The sequence below is a fragment of the Hyla sarda genome, chromosome 8 (assembly GCF_029499605.1).
Source record: "Hyla sarda isolate aHylSar1 chromosome 8, aHylSar1.hap1, whole genome shotgun sequence".
Lineage (NCBI taxonomy): Eukaryota > Metazoa > Chordata > Amphibia > Anura > Hylidae > Hyla > Hyla sarda.
Window position 1 is genome coordinate 112,748,526 of NC_079196.1, and position 23,623 is coordinate 112,772,148.

Consider the following 23,623-nt stretch of genomic DNA (forward strand, 5'->3'; position numbering starts at 1 on the left):
ACTCATTCACTCTCACTCACTCTCACTCTCTCACTCACTCGCTCACTAAGTCAGTCTCTCTCTCTCTCTCTCTTTTTCTTTTTATATATATTTTTTTCCGTCTTCTTCTTCTTCTTCTTCTTCAGACCCTGTCATAGCACTAATGCCTTTCCAATACCACCAGCAGATGGAGACACTCCATTGCAACATTGGTTGTGAGCAGCAGTTTCTAAAAACAAATGCCTCATGGCGGATTTCCCATCCATCAATGGATGGTAAATTTTGTTTTTATCATTCACTGACCACAGAAACCAATGCATGGTCAAGCAACAGCAATGACACACCCTTGTGTATAGGCATGAGACCCTCATGTCATTTAACAGGATTCAGCACCACCCACAAGACAGCTACCTGTCATGTCATGTCAAACCTGCACAGGTGTGCTAGATTATTATTATTTAGTTTTATTTTATTTTTTTACACCAATCAGTGTGCAAACATGGTCATTAAAACGCTAAATTAATAGACGTTCATAAACCAGTCAGTGCAACTCATCATTTTGGTCTCCAATTCTCAAACTCAAATTCTCACCCACGGAGGATTAAATGAGAATCTTTCTTGTTTAACACTGGAATGGGGTGGTGCACTGTTCACTACCCGAAGATACTGCCACATCGGGTCAATGCATAGGGCGACAGAAGCAAGCTTCCAAATCAGCTCCCTTTCTCAAAAATCCATTTAATTTATGGTCCCCAGATAGGGAACGTATGTATCAGTATGTGCTCACAAGTCACCCAAGTGCAAGTATTCACACAAAAAAAAAAACGTGCCTCAGGATGCGATCTGTCGCAAGATCCTTTCTTTTTTTACACTTGATCTAAGCCAAAAGGCCTAGAGGGGATAACCGGGAAAGGGGTGGACCCAACCATGTCCCCTTCATGAGCACTCACATTACTCATAGGAATGGAAGGAAGGCTGGCAGCCAACCAGCCTCCCATACACTTTCTGGGTGGGTGGCAGTCAGCCACCCATACATACATACAGCACAGGCTAAACCCACATCATCACTTAAAAAAAGGACAGGCGACCATTGCACTCTGATGGAGCATTTAGCAATGCAATCCATAGCCTGGCTTTTGCCTGAACCCCCATCACTCCTCCTCTTGCATATAAGACAATATTTCAGATCTGCATATGAAAACAACACGCCTACCTTTGTTGCACATAGCTGCCTGCCTGTCTCTAGTTACCCCACTGGCTGTAGCTGCGTCCCTTCCGACATGGAATAACACCAACTGTAACGATAAACTGAAAATTAACAATATAAACTTGCATCATTTTGGACTCTGGTATTTGCTGAATCCGGGTGACCTGACAATCGATGGTGGTGCCGCTGGTGATTCTGGCCTTCTTGGAATCTGTTGGGCCTATGTGTTAGCTCACACATCACTTGGGTATCCATGGTAACTACCACAACATGGTCATCTGCAGTTTACATCTAGCCCGTGGCATTGAATGGCATTTTAAAAGTGCTAAGGGTCCTGGTGCAATAATCCTCCCATGAGGATCAGCCTCAACGGCTTTGTAGATTGCACTCATGTCAGCAACTCCATATACATTTTTTTTTCTTCATGCTTCTTTCTTCATCCTTTTTTCTTTCTGTCATTCAGACTTTCATTCATTCGATCTCTCTCACTCACTTGCTTTAACTCATTTGTTCTCACTCACTCACTCACTCACTCAATCACTCACTCACTCATTCACTCTCACTCACTCTCACTCTCTCACTCACTCGCTCACTAAGTCAGTCTCTCTCTCTCTCTCTCTTTTTCTTTTTATATATATTTTTTTCCGTCTTCTTCTTCTTCTTCTTCAGACCCTGTCATAGCACTAATGCCTTTCCAATACCACCAGCAGATGGAGACACTCCATTGCAACATTGGTTGTGAGCAGCAGTTTCTAAAAACAAATGCCTCATGGCGGATTTCCCATCCATCAATGGATGGTAAATTTTGTTTTTATCATTCACTGACCACAGAAACCAATGCATGGTCAAGCAACAGCAATGACACACCCTTGTGTATAGGCATGAGACCCTCATGTCATTTAACAGGATTCAGCACCACCCACAAGACAGCTACCTGTCATGTCATGTCAAACCTGCACAGGTGTGCTAGATTATTATTATTTAGTTTTATTTTATTTTTTTACACCAATCAGTGTGCAAACATGGTCATTAAAACGCTAAATGAATAGACGTTCATAAACCAGTCAGTGCAACTCATCATTTTGGTCTCCAATACTCAAACTCAAATTCTCACCCACGGAGGATTAAATGAGAATCTTTCTTGTTTAACACTGGAATGGGGTGGTGCACTGTTCACTACCCGAAGATACTGCCACATCGGGTCAATGCATAGGGCGACAGAAGCAAGCTTCCAAATCAGCTCCCTTTCTCAAAAATCCATTTAATTTATGGTCCCCAGATAGGGAACGTATGTATCAGTATGTGCTCACAAGTCACCCAAGTGCAAGTATTCACACAAAAAAAAACGTGCCTCAGGATGCGATCTGTCGCAAGATCCTTTCTTTTTTTTTACACTTGATCTAAGCCAAAAGGCCTAGAGGGGATAACCGGGAAAGGGGTGGACCCAACCATGTCCCCTTCATGAGCACTCACATTACTCATAGGAATGGAAGGAAGGCTGGCAGCCAACCAGCCTCCCATACACTTTCTGGGTGGGTGGCAGTCAGCCACCCATACATACATACAGCACAGGCTAAACCCACATCATCACTTAAAAAAAGGACAGGCGACCATTGCACTCTGATGGAGCATTTAGCAATGCAATCCATAGCCTGGCTTTTGCCTGAACCCCCATCACTCCTCCTCTTGCATATAAGACAATATTTCAGATCTGCATATGAAAACAACACGCCTACCTTTGTTGCACATAGCTGCCTGCCTGTCTCTAGTTACCCCACTGGCTGTAGCTGCGTCCCTTTCGACATGGAATAACACCAACTGTAACGATAAACTGAAAATTAACAGTATAAACCTGCATCATTTTGGACTCTGGTATTTGCTGAATCCGGGTGACCTGACAATCGATGGTGGTGCCGCTGGTGATTCTGGCCTTCTTGGAATCTGTTGGGCCTATGTGTTAGCTCACACATCACTTGGGTATCCATGGTAACTACCACAACATGGTCATCTGCAGTTTACATCTAGCCCGTGGCATTGAATGGCATTTTAAAAGTGCTAAGGGTCCTGGTGCAATAATCCTCCCATGAGGATCAGCCTCAACGGCTTTGTAGATTGCACTCATGTCAGCAACTCCATATACATTTTTTTTTCTTCATGCTTCTTTCTTCATCCTTTTTTCTTTCTGTCATTCAGACTTTCATTCATTCGATCTCTCTCACTCACTTGCTTTAACTCATTTGTTCTCACTCACTCACTCACTCAATCACTCACTCACTCATTCACTCTCACTCACTCTCACTCTCTCACTCACTCGCTCACTAAGTCAGTCTCTCTCTCTCTCTCTCTTTTTCTTGTTATATATATTTTTTTCCGTCTTCTTCTTCTTCTTCTTCTTCAGACCCTGTCATAGCACTAATGCCTTTCCAATACCACCAGCAGATGGAGACACTCCATTGCAACATTGGTTGTGAGCAGCAGTTTCTAAAAACAAATGCCTCATGGCGGATTTCCCATCCATCAATGGATGGTAAATTTTGTTTTTATCATTCACTGACCACAGAAACCAATGCATGGTCAAGCAACAGCAATGACACACCCTTGTGTATAGGCATGAGACCCTCATGTCATTTAACAGGATTCAGCACCACCCACAAGACAGCTACCTGTCATGTCATGTCAAACCTGCACAGGTGTGCTAGATTATTATTATTTAGTTTTATTTTATTTTTTTACACCAATCAGTGTGCAAACATGGTCATTAAAACGCTAAATGAATAGACGTTCATAAACCAGTCAGTGCAACTCATCATTTTGGTCTCCAATTCTCAAACTCAAATTCTCACCCACGGAGGATTAAATGAGAATCTTTCTTGTTTAACACTGGAATGGGGTGGTGCACTGTTCACTACCCGAAGATACTGCCACATCGGGTCAATGCATAGGGCGACAGAAGCAAGCTTCCAAATCAGCTCCCTTTCTCAAAAATCCATTTAATTTATGGTCCCCAGATAGGGAACGTATGTATCAGTATGTGCTCACAAGTCACCCAAGTGCAAGTATTCACACAAAAAAAAAACGTGCCTCAGGATGCGATCTGTCGCAAGATCCTTTCTTTTTTTACACTTGATCTAAGCCAAAAGGCCTAGAGGGGATAACCGGGAAAGGGGTGGACCCAACCATGTCCCCTTCATGAGCACTCACATTACTCATAGGAATGGAAGGAAGGCTGGCAGCCAACCAGCCTCCCATACACTTTCTGGGTGGGTGGCAGTCAGCCACCCATACATACATACAGCACAGGCTAAACCCACATCATCACTTAAAAAAAGGACAGGCGACCATTGCACTCTGATGGAGCATTTAGCAATGCAATCCATAGCCTGGCTTTTGCCTGAACCCCCATCACTCCTCCTCTTGCATATAAGACAATATTTCAGATCTGCATATGAAAACAACACGCCTACCTTTGTTGCACATAGCTGCCTGCCTGTCTCTAGTTACCCCACTGGCTGTAGCTGCGTCCCTTCCGACATGGAATAACACCAACTGTAACTATAAACTGAAAATTAACAGTATAAACCTGCATCATTTTGGACTCTGGTATTTGCTGAATCCGGGTGACCTGACAATCGATGGTGGTGCCGCTGGTGATTCTGGCCTTCTTGGAATCTGTTGGGCCTATGTGTTAGCTCACACATCACTTGGGTATCCATGGTAACTACCACAACATGGTCATCTGCAGTTTACATCTAGCCCGTGGCATTGAATGGCATTTTAAAAGTGCTAAGGGTCCTGGTGCAATAATCCTCCCATGAGGATCAGCCTCAACGGCTTTGTAGATTGCACTCATGTCAGCAACTCCATATACATTTTTTTTTCTTCATGCTTCTTTCTTCATCCTTTTTTCTTTCTGTCATTCAGACTTTCATTCATTCGATCTCTCTCACTCACTTGCTTTAACTCATTTGTTCTCACTCACTCACTCACTCACTCAATCACTCACTCACTCATTCACTCTCACTCACTCTCACTCTCTCACTCACTCGCTCACTAAGTCAGTCTCTCTCTCTCTCTCTCTTTTTCTTTTTATATATATTTTTTTCCGTCTTCTTCTTCTTCTTCTTCTTCAGACCCTGTCATAGCACTAATGCCTTTCCAATACCACCAGCAGATGGAGACACTCCATTGCAACATTGGTTGTGAGCAGCAGTTTCTAAAAACAAATGCCTCATGGCGGATTTCCCATCCATCAATGGATGGTAAATTTTGTTTTTATCATTCACTGACCACAGAAACCAATGCATGGTCAAGCAACAGCAATGACACACCCTTGTGTATAGGCATGAGACCCTCATGTCATTTAACAGGATTCAGCACCACCCACAAGACAGCTACCTGTCATGTCATGTCAAACCTGCACAGGTGTGCTAGATTATTATTATTTAGTTTTATTTTATTTTTTTACACCAATCAGTGTGCAAACATGGTCATTAAAACGCTAAATGAATAGACGTTCATAAACCAGTCAGTGCAACTCATCATTTTGGTCTCCAATTCTCAAACTCAAATTCTCACCCACGGAGGATTAAATGAGAATCTTTCTTGTTTAACACTGGAATGGGGTGGTGCACTGTTCACTACCCGAAGATACTGCCACATCGGGTCAATGCATAGGGCGACAGAAGCAAGCTTCCAAATCAGCTCCCTTTCTCAAAAATCCATTTAATTTATGGTCCCCAGATAGGGAACGTATGTATCAGTATGTGCTCACAAGTCACCCAAGTGCAAGTATTCACACAAAAAAAAACGTGCCTCAGGATGCGATCTGTCGCAAGATCCTTTCTTTTTTTACACTTGATCTAAGCCAAAAGGCCTAGAGGGGATAACCGGGAAAGGGGTGGACCCAACCATGTCCCCTTCATGAGCACTCACATTACTCATAGGAATGGAAGGAAGGCTGGCAGCCAACCAGCCTCCCATACACTTTCTGGGTGGGTGGCAGTCAGCCACCCATACATACATACAGCACAGGCTAAACCCACATCATCACTTAAAAAAAGGACAGGCGACCATTGCACTCTGATGGAGCATTTAGCAATGCAATCCATAGCCTGGCTTTTGCCTGAACCCCCATCACTCCTCCTCTTGCATATAAGACAATATTTCAGATCTGCATATGAAAACAACACGCCTACCTTTGTTGCACATAGCTGCCTGCCTGTCTCTAGTTACCCCACTGGCTGTAGCTGCGTCCCTTCCGACATGGAATAACACCAACTGTAACGATAAACTGAAAATTAACAGTATAAACCTGCATCATTTTGGACTCTGGTATTTGCTGAATCCGGGTGACCTGACAATCGATGGTGGTGCCGCTGGTGATTCTGGCCTTCTTGGAATCTGTTGGGCCTATGTGTTAGCTCACACATCACTTGGGTATCCATGGTAACTACCACAACATGGTCATCTGCAGTTTACATCTAGCCCGTGGCATTGAATGGCATTTTAAAAGTGCTAAGGGTCCTGGTGCAATAATCCTCCCATGAGGATCAGCCTCAACGGCTTTGTAGATTGCACTCATGTCAGCAACTCCATATACATTTTTTTTTCTTCATGCTTCTTTCTTCATCCTTTTTTCTTTCTGTCATTCAGACTTTCATTCATTCGATCTCTCTCACTCACTTGCTTTAACTCATTTGTTCTCACTCACTCACTCACTCAATCACTCACTCACTCATTCACTCTCACTCACTCTCACTCTCTCACTCACTCGCTCACTAAGTCAGTCTCTCTCTCTCTCTCTCTTTTTCTTTTTATATATATTTTTTTCCGTCTTCTTCTTCTTCTTCTTCTTCAGACCCTGTCATAGCACTAATGCCTTTCCAATACCACCAGCAGATGGAGACACTCCATTGCAACATTGGTTGTGAGCAGCAGTTTCTAAAAACAAATGCCTCATGGCGGATTTCCCATCCATCAATGGATGGTAAATTTTGTTTTTATCATTCACTGACCACAGAAACCAATGCATGGTCAAGCAACAGCAATGACACACCCTTGTGTATAGGCATGAGACCCTCATGTCATTTAACAGGATTCAGCACCACCCACAAGACAGCTACCTGTCATGTCATGTCAAACCTGCACAGGTGTGCTAGATTATTATTATTTAGTTTTATTTTATTTTTTTACACCAATCAGTGTGCAAACATGGTCATTAAAACGCTAAATGAATAGACGTTCATAAACCAGTCAGTGCAACTCATCATTTTGGTCTCCAATTCTCAAACTCAAATTCTCACCCACGGAGGATTAAATGAGAATCTTTCTTGTTTAACACTGGAATGGGGTGGTGCACTGTTCACTACCCGAAGATACTGCCACATCGGGTCAATGCATAGGGCGACAGAAGCAAGCTTCCAAATCAGCTCCCTTTCTCAAAAATCCATTTAATTTATGGTCCCCAGATAGGGAACGTATGTATCAGTATGTGCTCACAAGTCACCCAAGTGCAAGTATTCACACAAAAAAAAAACGTGCCTCAGGATGCGATCTGTCGCAAGATCCTTTCTTTTTTTTACACTTGATCTAAGCCAAAAGGCCTAGAGGGGATAACCGGGAAAGGGGTGGACCCAACCATGTCCCCTTCATGAGCACTCACATTACTCATAGGAATGGAAGGAAGGCTGGCAGCCAACCAGCCTCCCATACACTTTCTGGGTGGGTGGCAGTCAGCCACCCATACATACATACAGCACAGGCTAAACCCACATCATCACTTAAAAAAAGGACAGGCGACCATTGCACTCTGATGGAGCATTTAGCAATGCAATCCATAGCCTGGCTTTTGCCTGAACCCCCATCACTCCTCCTCTTGCATATAAGACAATATTTCAGATCTGCATATGAAAACAACACGCCTACCTTTGTTGCACATAGCTGCCTGCCTGTCTCTAGTTACCCCACTGGCTGTAGCTGCGTCCCTTCCGACATGGAATAACACCAACTGTAACGATAAACTGAAAATTAACAGTATAAACCTGCATCATTTTGGACTCTGGTATTTGCTGAATCCGGGTGACCTGACAATCGATGGTGGTGCCGCTGGTGATTCTGGCCTTCTTGGAATCTGTTGGGCCTATGTGTTAGCTCACACATCACTTGGGTATCCATGGTAACTACCACAACATGGTCATCTGCAGTTTACATCTAGCCCGTGGCATTGAATGGCATTTTAAAAGTGCTAAGGGTCCTGGTGCAATAATCCTCCCATGAGGATCAGCCTCAACGGCTTTGTAGATTGCACTCATGTCAGCAACTCCATATACATTTTTTTTTCTTCATGCTTCTTTCTTCATCCTTTTTTCTTTCTGTCATTCAGACTTTCATTCATTCGATCTCTCTCACTCACTTGCTTTAACTCATTTGTTCTCACTCACTCATTCACTCACTCAATCACTCACTCACTCATTCACTCTCACTCACTCTCACTCTCTCACTCACTCGCTCACTAAGTCAGTCTCTCTCTCTCTCTCTCTCTCTTTTTCTTTTTATATATATTTTTTTCCGTCTTCTTCTTCTTCTTCTTCTTCAGACCCTGTCATAGCACTAATGCCTTTCCAATACCACCAGCAGATGGAGACACTCCATTGCAACATTGGTTGTGAGCAGCAGTTTCTAAAAACAAATGCCTCATGGCGGATTTCCCATCCATCAATGGATGGTAAATTTTGTTTTTATCATTCACTGACCACAGAAACCAATGCATGGTCAAGCAACAGCAATGACACACCCTTGTGTATAGGCATGAGACCCTCATGTCATTTAACAGGATTCAGCACCACCCACAAGACAGCTACCTGTCATGTCATGTCAAACCTGCACAGGTGTGCTAGATTATTATTATTTAGTTTTATTTTATTTTTTTACACCAATCAGTGTGCAAACATGGTCATTAAAACGCTAAATGAATAGACGTTCATAAACCAGTCAGTGCAACTCATCATTTTGGTCTCCAATTCTCAAACTCAAATTCTCACCCACGGAGGATTAAATGAGAATCTTTCTTGTTTAACACTGGAATGGGGTGGTGCACTGTTCACTACCCGAAGATACTGCCACATCGGGTCAATGCATAGGGCGACAGAAGCAAGCTTCCAAATCAGCTCCCTTTCTCAAAAATCCATTTAATTTATGGTCCCCAGATAGGGAACGTATGTATCAGTATGTGCTCACAAGTCACCCAAGTGCAAGTATTCACACAAAAAAAAACGTGCCTCAGGATGCGATCTGTCGCAAGATCCTTTCTTTTTTTACACTTGATCTAAGCCAAAAGGCCTAGAGGGGATAACCGGGAAAGGGGTGGACCCAACCATGTCCCCTTCATGAGCACTCACATTACTCATAGGAATGGAAGGAAGGCTGGCAGCCAACCAGCCTCCCATACACTTTCTGGGTGGGTGGCAGTCAGCCACCCATACATACATACAGCACAGGCTAAACCCACATCATCACTTAAAAAAAGGACAGGCGACCATTGCACTCTGATGGAGCATTTAGCAATGCAATCCATAGCCTGGCTTTTGCCTGAACCCCCATCACTCCTCCTCTTGCATATAAGACAATATTTCAGATCTGCATATGAAAACAACACGCCTACCTTTGTTGCACATAGCTGCCTGCCTGTCTCTAGTTACCCCACTGGCTGTAGCTGCGTCCCTTCCGACATGGAATAACACCAACTGTAACGATAAACTGAAAATTAACAGTATAAACCTGCATCATTTTGGACTCTGGTATTTGCTGAATCCGGGTGACCTGACAATCGATGGTGGTGCCGCTGGTGATTCTGGCCTTCTTGGAATCTGTTGGGCCTATGTGTTAGCTCACACATCACTTGGGTATCCATGGTAACTACCACAACATGGTCATCTGCAGTTTACATCTAGCCCGTGGCATTGAATGGCATTTTAAAAGTGCTAAGGGTCCTGGTGCAATAATCCTCCCATGAGGATCAGCCTCAACGGCTTTGTAGATTGCACTCATGTCAGCAACTCCATATACATTTTTTTTTCTTCATGCTTCTTTCTTCATCCTTTTTTCTTTCTGTCATTCAGACTTTCATTCATTCGATCTCTCTCACTCACTTGCTTTAACTCATTTGTTCTCACTCACTCACTCACTCACTCACTCATTCACTCTCACTCACTCTCACTCTCTCACTCACTCGCTCACTAAGTCAGTCTCTCTCTCTCTCTCTCTTTTTCTTTTTATATATATTTTTTTCCGTCTTCTTCTTCTTCTTCTTCTTCTTCTTCAGACCCTGTCATAGCACTAATGCCTTTCCAATACCACCAGCAGATGGAGACACTCCATTGCAACATTGGTTGTGAGCAGCAGTTTCTAAAAACAAATGCCTCATGGCGGATTTCCCATCCATCAATGGATGGTAAATTTTGTTTTTATCATTCACTGACCACAGAAACCAATGCATGGTCAAGCAACAGCAATGACACACCCTTGTGTATAGGCATGAGACCCTCATGTCATTTAACAGGATTCAGCACCACCCACAAGACAGCTACCTGTCATGTCATGTCAAACCTGCACAGGTGTGCTAGATTATTATTATTTAGTTTTATTTTATTTTTTTACACCAATCAGTGTGCAAACATGGTCATTAAAACGCTAAATGAATAGACGTTCATAAACCAGTCAGTGCAACTCATCATTTTGGTCTCCAATTCTCAAACTCAAATTCTCACCCACGGAGGATTAAATGAGAATCTTTCTTGTTTAACACTGGAATGGGGTGGTGCACTGTTCACTACCCGAAGATACTGCCACATCGGGTCAATGCATAGGGCGACAGAAGCAAGCTTCCAAATCAGCTCCCTTTCTCAAAAATCCATTTAATTTATGGTCCCCAGATAGGGAACGTATGTATCAGTATGTGCTCACAAGTCACCCAAGTGCAAGTATTCACACAAAAAAAAACGTGCCTCAGGATGCGATCTGTCGCAAGATCCTTTCTTTTTTTACACTTGATCTAAGCCAAAAGGCCTAGAGGGGATAACCGGGAAAGGGGTGGACCCAACCATGTCCCCTTCATGAGCACTCACATTACTCATAGGAATGGAAGGAAGGCTGGCAGCCAACCAGCCTCCCATACACTTTCTGGGTGGGTGGCAGTCAGCCACCCATACATACATACAGCACAGGCTAAACCCACATCATCACTTAAAAAAAGGACAGGCGACCATTGCACTCTGATGGAGCATTTAGCAATGCAATCCATAGCCTGGCTTTTGCCTGAACCCCCATCACTCCTCCTCTTGCATATAAGACAATATTTCAGATCTGCATATGAAAACAACACGCCTACCTTTGTTGCACATAGCTGCCTGCCTGTCTCTAGTTACCCCACTGGCTGTAGCTGCGTCCCTTCCGACATGGAATAACACCAACTGTAACGATAAACTGAAAATTAACAGTATAAACCTGCATCATTTTGGACTCTGGTATTTGCTGAATCCGGGTGACCTGACAATCGATGGTGGTGCCGCTGGTGATTCTGGCCTTCTTGGAATCTGTTGGGCCTATGTGTTAGCTCACACATCACTTGGGTATCCATGGTAACTACCACAACATGGTCATCTGCAGTTTACATCTAGCCCGTGGCATTGAATGGCATTTTAAAAGTGCTAAGGGTCCTGGTGCAATAATCCTCCCATGAGGATCAGCCTCAACGGCTTTGTAGATTGCACTCATGTCAGCAACTCCATATACATTTTTTTTTCTTCATGCTTCTTTCTTCATCCTTTTTTCTTTCTGTCATTCAGACTTTCATTCATTCGATCTCTCTCACTCACTTGCTTTAACTCATTTGTTCTCACTCACTCACTCACTCAATCACTCACTCACTCATTCACTCTCACTCACTCTCACTCTCTCACTCACTCGCTCACTAAGTCAGTCTCTCTCTCTCTCTCTCTTTTTCTTTTTATATATATTTTTTTCCGTCTTCTTCTTCTTCTTCTTCAGACCCTGTCATAGCACTAATGCCTTTCCAATACCACCAGCAGATGGAGACACTCCATTGCAACATTGGTTGTGAGCAGCAGTTTCTAAAAACAAATGCCTCATGGCGGATTTCCCATCCATCAATGGATGGTAAATTTTGTTTTTATCATTCACTGACCACAGAAACCAATGCATGGTCAAGCAACAGCAATGACACACCCTTGTGTATAGGCATGAGACCCTCATGTCATTTAACAGGATTCAGCACCACCCACAAGACAGCTACCTGTCATGTCATGTCAAACCTGCACAGGTGTGCTAGATTATTATTATTTAGTTTTATTTTATTTTTTTACACCAATCAGTGTGCAAACATGGTCATTAAAACGCTAAATGAATAGACGTTCATAAACCAGTCAGTGCAACTCATCATTTTGGTCTCCAATTCTCAAACTCAAATTCTCACCCACGGAGGATTAAATGAGAATCTTTCTTGTTTAACACTGGAATGGGGTGGTGCACTGTTCACTACCCGAAGATACTGCCACATCGGGTCAATGCATAGGGCGACAGAAGCAAGCTTCCAAATCAGCTCCCTTTCTCAAAAATACATTTAATTTATGGTCCCCAGATAGGGAACGTATGTATCAGTATGTGCTCACAAGTCACCCAAGTGCAAGTATTCACACAAAAAAAAACGTGCCTCAGGATGCGATCTGTCGCAAGATCCTTTCTTTTTTTACACTTGATCTAAGCCAAAAGGCCTAGAGGGGATAACCGGGAAAGGGGTGGACCCAACCATGTCCCCTTCATGAGCACTCACATTACTCATAGGAATGGAAGGAAGGCTGGCAGCCAACCAGCCTCCCATACACTTTCTGGGTGGGTGGCAGTCAGCCACCCATACATACATACAGCACAGGCTAAACCCACATCATCACTTAAAAAAAGGACAGGCGACCATTGCACTCTGATGGAGCATTTAGCAATGCAATCCATAGCCTGGCTTTTGCCTGAACCCCCATCACTCCTCCTCTTGCATATAAGACAATATTTCAGATCTGCATATGAAAACAACACGCCTACCTTTGTTGCACATAGCTGCCTGCCTGTCTCTAGTTACCCCACTGGCTGTAGCTGCGTCCCTTCCGACATGGAATAACACCAACTGTAACGATAAACTGAAAATTAACAGTATAAACCTGCATCATTTTGGACTCTGGTATTTGCTGAATCCGGGTGACCTGACAATCGATGGTGGTGCCGCTGGTGATTCTGGCCTTCTTGGAATCTGTTGGGCCTATGTGTTAGCTCACACATCACTTGGGTATCCATGGTAACTACCACAACATGGTCATCTGCAGTTTACATCTAGCCCGTGGCATTGAATGGCATTTTAAAAGTGCTAAGGGTCCTGGTGCAATAATCCTCCCATGAGGATCAGCCTCAACGGCTTTGTAGATTGCACTCATGTCAGCAACTCCATATACATTTTTTTTTCTTCATGCTTCTTTCTTCATCCTTTTTTCTTTCTGTCATTCAGACTTTCATTCATTCGATCTCTCTCACTCACTTGCTTTAACTCATTTGTTCTCACTCACTCACTCACTCACTCAATCACTCACTCACTCATTCACTCTCACTCACTCTCACTCTCTCACTCACTCGCTCACTAAGTCAGTCTCTCTCTCTCTCTCTCTTTTTCTTTTTATATATATTTTTTTCCGTCTTCTTCTTCTTCTTCTTCTTCTTCTTCAGACCCTGTCATAGCACTAATGCCTTTCCAATACCACCAGCAGATGGAGACACTCCATTGCAACATTGGTTGTGAGCAGCAGTTTCTAAAAACAAATGCCTCATGGCGGATTTCCCATCCATCAATGGATGGTAAATTTTGTTTTTATCATTCACTGACCACAGAAACCAATGCATGGTCAAGCAACAGCAATGACACACCCTTGTGTATAGGCATGAGACCCTCATGTCATTTAACAGGATTCAGCACCACCCACAAGACAGCTACCTGTCATGTCATGTCAAACCTGCACAGGTGTGCTAGATTATTATTATTTAGTTTTATTTTATTTTTTTACACCAATCAGTGTGCAAACATGGTCATTAAAACGCTAAATGAATAGACGTTCATAAACCAGTCAGTGCAACTCATCATTTTGGTCTCCAATTCTCAAACTCAAATTCTCACCCACGGAGGATTAAATGAGAATCTTTCTTGTTTAACACTGGAATGGGGTGGTGCACTGTTCACTACCCAAAGATACTGCCACATCGGGTCAATGCATAGGGCGACAGAAGCAAGCTTCCAAATCAGCTCCCTTTCTCAAAAATCCATTTAATTTATGGTCCCCAGATAGGGAACGTATGTATCAGTATGTGCTCACAAGTCACCCAAGTGCAAGTATTCACACAAAAAAAAACGTGCCTCAGGATGCGATCTGTCGCAAGATCCTTTCTTTTTTTACACTTGATCTAAGCCAAAAGGCCTAGAGGGGATAACCGGGAAAGGGGTGGACCCAACCATGTCCCCTTCATGAGCACTCACATTACTCATAGGAATGGAAGGAAGGCTGGCAGCCAACCAGCCTCCCATACACTTTCTGGGTGGGTGGCAGTCAGCCACCCATACATACATACAGCACAGGCTAAACCCACATCATCACTTAAAAAAAGGACAGGCGACCATTGCACTCTGATGGAGCATTTAGCAATGCAATCCATAGCCTGGCTTTTGCCTGAACCCCCATCACTCCTCCTCTTGCATATAAGACAATATTTCAGATCTGCATATGAAAACAACACGCCTACCTTTGTTGCACATAGCTGCCTGCCTGTCTCTAGTTACCCCACTGGCTGTAGCTGCGTCCCTTCCGACATGGAATAACACCAACTGTAACGATAAACTGAAAATTAACAGTATAAACCTGCATCATTTTGGACTCTGGTATTTGCTGAATCCGGGTGACCTGACAATCGATGGTGGTGCCGCTGGTGATTCTGGCCTTCTTGGAATCTGTTGGGCCTATGTGTTAGCTCACACATCACTTGGGTATCCATGGTAACTACCACAACATGGTCATCTGCAGTTTACATCTAGCCCGTGGCATTGAATGGCATTTTAAAAGTGCTAAGGGTCCTGGTGCAATAATCCTCCCATGAGGATCAGCCTCAACGGCTTTGTAGATTGCACTCATGTCAGCAACTCCATATACATTTTTTTTTCTTCATGCTTCTTTCTTCATCCTTTTTTCTTTCTGTCATTCAGACTTTCATTCATTCGATCTCTCTCACTCACTTGCTTTAACTCATTTGTTCTCACTCACTCACTCACTCACTCACTCAATCACTCACTCACTCATTCACTCTCACTCACTCTCACTCTCTCACTCACTCGCTCACTAAGTCAGTCTCTCTCTCTCTCTCTCTTTTTCTTTTTATATATATTTTTTTCCGTCTTCTTCTTCTTCTTCTTCAGACCCTGTCATAGCACTAATGCCTTTCCAATACCACCAGCAGATGGAGACACTCCATTGCAACATTGGTTGTGAGCAGCAGTTTCTAAAAACAAATGCCTCATGGCGGATTTCCCATCCATCAATGGATGGTAAATTTTGTTTTTATCATTCACTGACCACAGAAACCAATGCATGGTCAAGCAACAGCAATGACACACCCTTGTGTATAGGCATGAGACCCTCATGTCATTTAACAGGATTCAGCACCACCCACAAGACAGCTACCTGTCATGTCATGTCAAACCTGCACAGGTGTGCTAGATTATTATTATTTAGTTTTATTTTATTTTTTTACACCAATCAGTGTGCAAACATGGTCATTAAAACGCTAAATGAATAGACGTTCATAAACCAGTCAGTGCAACTCATCATTTTGGTCTCCAATTCTCAAACTCAAATTCTCACCCACGGAGGATTAAATGAGAATCTTTCTTGTTTAACACTGGAATGGGGTGGTGCACTGTTCACTACCCGAAGATACTGCCACATCGGGTCAATGCATAGGGCGACAGAAGCAAGCTTCCAAATCAGCTCCCTTTCTCAAAAATACATTTAATTTATGGTCCCCAGATAGGGAACGTATGTATCAGTATGTGCTCACAAGTCACCCAAGTGCAAGTATTCACACAAAAAAAAACGTGCCTCAGGATGCGATCTGTCGCAAGATCCTTTCTTTTTTTACACTTGATCTAAGCCAAAAGGCCTAGAGGGGATAACCGGGAAAGGGGTGGACCCAACCATGTCCCCTTCATGAGCACTCACATTACTCATAGGAATGGAAGGAAGGCTGGCAGCCAACCAGCCTCCCATACACTTTCTGGGTGGGTGGCAGTCAGCCACCCATACATACATACAGCACAGGCTAAACCCACATCATCACTTAAAAAAAGGACAGGCGACCATTGCACTCTGATGGAGCATTTAGCAATGCAATCCATAGCCTGGCTTTTGCCTGAACCCCCATCACTCCTCCTCTTGCATATAAGACAATATTTCAGATCTGCATATGAAAACAACACGCCTACCTTTGTTGCACATAGCTGCCTGCCTGTCTCTAGTTACCCCACTGGCTGTAGCTGCGTCCCTTCCGACATGGAATAACACCAACTGTAACGATAAACTGAAAATTAACAGTATAAACCTGCATCATTTTGGACTCTGGTATTTGCTGAATCCGGGTGACCTGACAATCGATGGTGGTGCCGCTGGTGATTCTGGCCTTCTTGGAATCTGTTGGGCCTATGTGTTAGCTCACACATCACTTGGGTATCCATGGTAACTACCACAACATGGTCATCTGCAGTTTACATCTAGCCCGTGGCATTGAATGGCATTTTAAAAGTGCTAAGGGTCCTGGTGCAATAATCCTCCCATGAGGATCAGCCTCAACGGCTTTGTAGATTGCACTCATGTCAGCAACTCCATATACATTTTTTTTTCTTCATGCTTCTTTCTTCATCCTTTTTTCTTTCTGTCATTCAGACTTTCATTCATTCGATCTCTCTCACTCACTTGCTTTAACTCATTTGTTCTCACTCACTCACTCACTCACTCAATCACTCACTCACTCATTCACTCTCACTCACTCTCACTCTCTCACTCACTCGCTCACTAAGTCAGTCTCTCTCTCTCTCTCTCTTTTTCTTTTTATATATATTTTTTTCCGTCTTCTTCTTCTTCTTCTTCTTCTTCTTCAGACCCTGTCATAGCACTAATGCCTTTCCAATACCACCAGCAGATGGAGACACTCCATTGCAACATTGGTTGTGAGCAGCAGTTTCTAAAAACAAATGCCTCATGGCGGATTTCCCATCCATCAATGGATGGTAAATTTTGTTTTTATCATTCACTGACCACAGAAACCAATGCATGGTCAAGCAACAGCAATGACACACCCTTGTGTATAGGCATGAGACCCTCATGTCATTTAACAGGATTCAGCACCACCCACAAGACAGCTACCTGTCATGTCATGTCAAACCTGCACAGGTGTGCTAGATTATTATTATTTAGTTTTATTTTATTTTTTTACACCAATCAGTGTGCAAACATGGTCATTAAAACGCTAAATGAATAGACGTTCATAAACCAGTCAGTGCAACTCATCATTTTGGTCTCCAATTCTCAAACTCAAATTCTCACCCACGGAGGATTAAATGAGAATCTTTCTTGTTTAACACTGGAATGGGGTGGTGCACTGTTCACTACCCAAAGATACTGCCACATCGGGTCAATGCATAGGGCGACAGAAGCAAGCTTCCAAATCAGCTCCCTTTCTCAAAAATCCATTTAATTTATGGTCCCCAGATAGGGAACGTATGTATCAGTATGTGCTCACAAGTCACCCAAGTGCAAGTATTCACACAAAAAAAAACGTGCCTCAGGATGCGATCTGTCGCAAGATCCTTTCTTTTTTTACACTTGATCTAAGCCAAAAGGCCTAGAGGGGATAACCGGGAAAGGGGTGGACCCAACCATGTCCCCTTCATGAGCACTCACATTACTCATAGGAATGGAAGGAAGGCTGGCAGCCAACCAGCCTCCCATACACTTTCTGGGTGGGTGGCAGTCAGCCACCCATACATACATACAGCACAGGCTAAACCCACATCATCACTTAAAAAAAGGACAGGCGACCATTGCACTCTGATGGAGCATTTAGCAATGCAATCCATAGCCTGGCTTTTGCCTGAACCCCCATCACTCCTCCTCTTGCATATAAGACAATATTTCAGATCTGCATATGAAAACAACACGCCTACCTTTGTTGCACATAGCTGCCTGCCTGTCTCTAGTTACCCCACTGGCTGTAGCTGCGTCCCTTCCGACATGGAATAACACCAACTGTAACGATAAACTGAAAATTAACAGTATAAACCTGCATCATTTTGGACTCTGGTATTTGCTGAATCCGGGTGACCTGACAATCGATGGTGGTGCCGCTGGTGATTCTGGCCTTCTTGGAATCTGTTGGGCCTATGTGTTAGCTCACACATCACTTGGGTATCCATGGTAACTACCACAACATGGTCATCTGCAGTTTACATCTAGCCCGTGGCATTGAATGGCATTTTAAAAGTGCTAAGGGTCCTGGTGCAATAATCCTCCCATGAGGATCAGCCTCAACGGCTTTGTAGATTGCACTCATGTCAGCAACTCCATATACATTTTTTTTTCTTCATGCTTCTTTCTTCATCCTTTTTTCTTTCTGTCATTCAGACTTTCATTCATTCGATCTCTCTCACTCACTTGCTTTAACTCATTTGTTCTCACTCACTCACTCACTCACTCACTCAATCACTCACTCACTCATTCACTCTCACTCACTCTCACTCTCTCACTCACTCGCTCACTAAGTCAGTCTCTCTCTCTCTCTCTCTTTTTCTTTTTATATATATTTTTTTCCGTCTTCTTCTTCTTCTTCTTCAGACCCTGTCATAGCACTAATGCCTTTCCAATACCACCAGCAGATGGAGACACTCCATTGCAACATTGGTTGTGAGCAGCAGTTTCTAAAAACAAATGCCTCATGGCGGATTTCCCATCCATCAATGGATGGTAAATTTTGTTTTTATCATTCACTGACCACAGAAACCAATGCATGGTCAAGCAACAGCAATGACACACCCTTGTGTATAGGCATGAGACCCTCATGTCATTTAACAGGATTCAGCACCACCCACAAGACAGCTACCTGTCATGTCATGTCAAACCTGCACAGGTGTGCTAGATTATTATTATTTAGTTTTATTTTATTTTTTTACACCAATCAGTGTGCAAACATGGTCATTAAAACGCTAAATGAATAGACGTTCATAAACCAGTCAGTGCAACTCATCATTTTGGTCTCCAATTCTCAAACTCAAATTCTCACCCACGGAGGATTAAATGAGAATCTTTCTTGTTTAACACTGGAATGGGGTGGTGCACTGTTCACTACCCGAAGATACTGCCACATCGGGTCAATGCATAGGGCAACAGAAGCAAGCTTCCAAATCAGCTCCCTTTCTCAAAAATCCATTTAATTTATGGTCCCCAGATAGGGAACGTATGTATCAGTATGTGCTCACAAGTCACCCAAGTGCAAGTATTCACACAAAAAAAAACGTGCCTCAGGATGCGATCTGTCGCAAGATCCTTTCTTTTTTTACACTTGATCTAAGCCAAAAGGCCTAGAGGGGATAACCGGGAAAGGGGTGGACCCAACCATGTCCCCTTCATGAGCACTCACATTACTCATAGGAATGGAAGGAAGGCTGGCAGCCAACCAGCCTCCCATACACTTTCTGGGTGGGTGGCAGTCAGCCACCCATACATACATACATACAGCACAGGCTAAACCCACATCATCACTTAAAAAAAGGACAGGCGACCATTGCACTCTGATGGAGCATTTAGCAATGCAATCCATAGCCTGGCTTTTGCCTGAACCCCCATCACTCCTCCTCTTGCATATAAGACAATATTTCAGATCTGCATATGAAAACAACACGCCTACCTTTGTTGCACATAGCTGCCTGCCTGTCTCTAGTTACCCCACTGGCTGTAGCTGCGTCCCTTCCGACATGGAATAACACCAACTGTAACGATAAACTGAAAATTAACAGTATAAACCTGCATCATTTTGGACTCTGGTATTTGCTGAATCCGGGTGACCTGACAATCGATGGTGGTGCCGCTGGTGATTCTGGCCTTCTTGGAATCTGTTGGGCCTATGTGTTAGCTCACACATCACTTGGGTATCCATGGTAACTACCACAACATGGTCATCTGCAGTTTACATCTAGCCCGTGGCATTGAATGGCATTTTAAAAGTGCTAAGGGTCCTGGTGCAATAATCCTCCCATGAGGATCAGCCTCAACGGCTTTGTAGATTGCACTCATGTCAGCAACTCCATATACATTTTTTTTTCTTCATGCTTCTTTCTTCATCCTTTTTTCTTTCTGTCATTCAGACTTTCATTCATTCGATCTCTCTCACTCACTTGCTTTAACTCATTTGTTCTCACTCACTCACTCACTCACTCACTCAATCACTCACTCACTCATTCACTCTCACTCACTCTCACTCTCTCACTCACTCGCTCACTAAGTCAGTCTCTCTCTCTCTCTCTCTTTTTCTTTTTATATATATTTTTTTCCGTCTTCTTCTTCTTCTTCTTCAGACCCTGTCATAGCACTAATGCCTTTCCAATACCACCAGCAGATGGAGACACTCCATTGCAACATTGGTTGTGAGCAGCAGTTTCTAAAAACAAATGCCTCATGGCGGATTTCCCATCCATCAATGGATGGTAAATTTTGTTTTTATCATTCACTGACCACAGAAACCAATGCATGGTCAAGCAACAGCAATGACACACCCTTGTGTATAGGCATGAGACCCTCATGTCATTTAACAGGATTCAGCACCACACACAAGACAGCTACCTGTCATGTCATGTCAAACCTGCACAGGTGTGCTAGATTATTATTATTTAGTTTTATTTTATTTTTTTACACCAATCAGTGTGCAAACATGGTCATTAAAACGCTAAATGAATAGACGTTCATAAACCAGTCAGTGCAACTCATCATTTTGGTCTCCAATTCTCAAACTCAAATTCTCACCCACGGAGGATTAAATGAGAATCTTTCTTGTTTAACACTGGAATGGGGTGGTGCACTGTTCACTACCCGAAGATACTGCCACATCGGGTCAATGCATAGGGCGACAGAAGCAAGCTTCCAAATCAGCTCCCTTTCTCAAAAATCCATTTAATTTATGGTCCCCAGATAGGGAACGTATGTATCAGTATGTGCTCACAAGTCACCCAAGTGCAAGTATTCACACAAAAAAAAACGTGCCTCAGGATGCGATCTGTCGCAAGATCCTTTCTTTTTTTACACTTGATCTAAGCCAAAAGGCCTAGAGGGGATAACCGGGAAAGGGGTGGACCCAACCATGTCCCCTTCATGAGCACTCACATTACTCATAGGAATGGAAGGAAGGCTGGCAGCCAACCAGCCTCCCATACACTTTCTGGGTGGGTGGCAGTCAGCCACCCATACATACATACATACAGCACAGGCTAAACCCACATCATCACTTAAAAAAAGGACAGGCGACCATTGCACTCTGATGGAGCATTTAGCAATGCAATCCATAGCCTGGCTTTTGCCTGAACCCCCATCACTCCTCCTCTTGCATATAAGACAATATTTCAGATCTGCATATGAAAACAACACGCCTACCTTTGTTGCACATAGCTGCCTGCCTGTCTCTAGTTACCCCACTGGCTGTAGCTGCGTCCCTTCCGACATGGAATAACACCAACTGTAACGATAAACTGAAAATTAACAGTATAAACCTGCATCATTTTGGACTCTGGTATTTGCTGAATCCGGGTGACCTGACAATCGATGGTGGTGCCGCTGGTGATTCTGGCCTTCTTGGAATCTGTTGGGCCTATGTGTTAGCTCACACATCACTTGGGTATCCATGGTAACTACCACAACATGGTCATCTGCAGTTTACATCTAGCCCGTGGCATTGAATGGCATTTTAAAAGTGCTAAGGGTCCTGGTGCAATAATCCTCCCATGAGGATCAGCCTCAACGGCTTTGTAGATTGCACTCATGTCAGCAACTCCATATACATTTTTTTTTCTTCATGCTTCTTTCTTCATCCTTTTTTCTTTCTGTCATTCAGACTTTCATTCATTCGATCTCTCTCACTCACTTGCTTTAACTCATTTGTTCTCACTCACTCACTCACTCACTCACTCAATCACTCACTCACTCATTCACTCTCACTCACTCTCACTCTCTCACTCACTCGCTCACTAAGTCAGTCTCTCTCTCTCTCTCTCTTTTTCTTTTTATATATATTTTTTTCCGTCTTCTTCTTCTTCTTCTTCTTCTTCAGACCCTGTCATAGCACTAATGCCTTTCCAATACCACCAGCAGATGGAGACACTCCATTGCAACATTGGTTGTGAGCAGCAGTTTCTAAAAACAAATGCCTCATGGCGGATTTCCCATCCATCAATGGATGGTAAATTTTGTTTTTATCATTCACTGACCACAGAAACCAATGCATGGTCAAGCAACAGCAATGACACACCCTTGTGTATAGGCATGAGACCCTCATGTCATTTAACAGGATTCAGCACCACCCACAAGACAGCTACCTGTCATGTCATGTCAAACCTGCACAGGTGTGCTAGATTATTATTATTTAGTTTTATTTTATTTTTTTACACCAATCAGTGTGCAAACATGGTCATTAAAACGCTAAATGAATAGACGTTCATAAACCAGTCAGTGCAACTCATCATTTTGGTCTCCAATTCTCAAACTCAAATTCTCACCCACGGAGGATTAAATGAGAATCTTTCTTGTTTAACACTGGAATGGGGTGGTGCACTGTTCACTACCCGAAGATACTGCCACATCGGGTCAATGCATAGGGCGACAGAAGCAAGCTTCCAAATCAGCTCCCTTTCTCAAAAATCCATTTAATTTATGGTCCCCAGATAGGGAACGTATGTATCAGTATGTGCTCACAAGTCACCCAAGTGCAAGTATTCACACAAAAAAAAAACGTGCCTCAGGATGCGATCTGTCGCAAGATCCTTTCTTTTTTTACACTTGATCTAAGCCAAAAGGCCTAGAGGGGATAACCGGGAAAGGGGTGGACCCAACCATGTCCCCTTCATGAGCACTCACATTACTCATAGGAATGGAAGGAAGGCTGGCAGCCAACCAGCCTCCCATACACTTTCTGGGTGGGTGGCAGTCAGCCACCCATACATACATACAGCACAGGCTAAACCCACATCATCACTTAAAAAAAGGACAGGCGACCATTGCACTCTGATGGAGCATTTAGCAATGCAATCCA

The 23,623-nt window shown here is 43.4% G+C and overlaps 14 pseudogenes; all 14 read right to left on the reverse strand.

Moving 5' to 3' along the window:
• Positions 1–615: 615 nt before the first annotated feature.
• On the reverse strand, positions 616–881 carry LOC130288264 (U2 spliceosomal RNA; annotated as a pseudogene).
• A 1,464-nt stretch (positions 882–2,345) lies between these two features.
• LOC130288675 (U2 spliceosomal RNA) lies at positions 2,346–2,611 on the reverse strand (annotated as a pseudogene).
• A 1,463-nt stretch (positions 2,612–4,074) lies between these two features.
• LOC130287882 (U2 spliceosomal RNA) lies at positions 4,075–4,339 on the reverse strand (annotated as a pseudogene).
• Positions 4,340–5,806: 1,467 nt separating this feature from the next.
• LOC130285954 (U2 spliceosomal RNA) lies at positions 5,807–6,070 on the reverse strand (annotated as a pseudogene).
• A 1,463-nt stretch (positions 6,071–7,533) lies between these two features.
• Positions 7,534–7,799, reverse strand: LOC130288642 (U2 spliceosomal RNA; annotated as a pseudogene).
• A 1,471-nt stretch (positions 7,800–9,270) lies between these two features.
• On the reverse strand, positions 9,271–9,534 carry LOC130285955 (U2 spliceosomal RNA; annotated as a pseudogene).
• A 1,461-nt stretch (positions 9,535–10,995) lies between these two features.
• On the reverse strand, positions 10,996–11,259 carry LOC130285956 (U2 spliceosomal RNA; annotated as a pseudogene).
• A 1,460-nt stretch (positions 11,260–12,719) lies between these two features.
• LOC130287566 (U2 spliceosomal RNA) lies at positions 12,720–12,983 on the reverse strand (annotated as a pseudogene).
• A 1,473-nt stretch (positions 12,984–14,456) lies between these two features.
• LOC130289492 (U2 spliceosomal RNA) lies at positions 14,457–14,720 on the reverse strand (annotated as a pseudogene).
• Positions 14,721–16,188: 1,468 nt separating this feature from the next.
• Positions 16,189–16,452, reverse strand: LOC130287578 (U2 spliceosomal RNA; annotated as a pseudogene).
• A 1,473-nt stretch (positions 16,453–17,925) lies between these two features.
• On the reverse strand, positions 17,926–18,189 carry LOC130289493 (U2 spliceosomal RNA; annotated as a pseudogene).
• Positions 18,190–19,657: 1,468 nt separating this feature from the next.
• Positions 19,658–19,921, reverse strand: LOC130289289 (U2 spliceosomal RNA; annotated as a pseudogene).
• A 1,472-nt stretch (positions 19,922–21,393) lies between these two features.
• On the reverse strand, positions 21,394–21,657 carry LOC130285958 (U2 spliceosomal RNA; annotated as a pseudogene).
• A 1,478-nt stretch (positions 21,658–23,135) lies between these two features.
• Positions 23,136–23,400, reverse strand: LOC130287883 (U2 spliceosomal RNA; annotated as a pseudogene).
• Between the last annotated feature and the right edge of the window lie 223 nt (positions 23,401–23,623).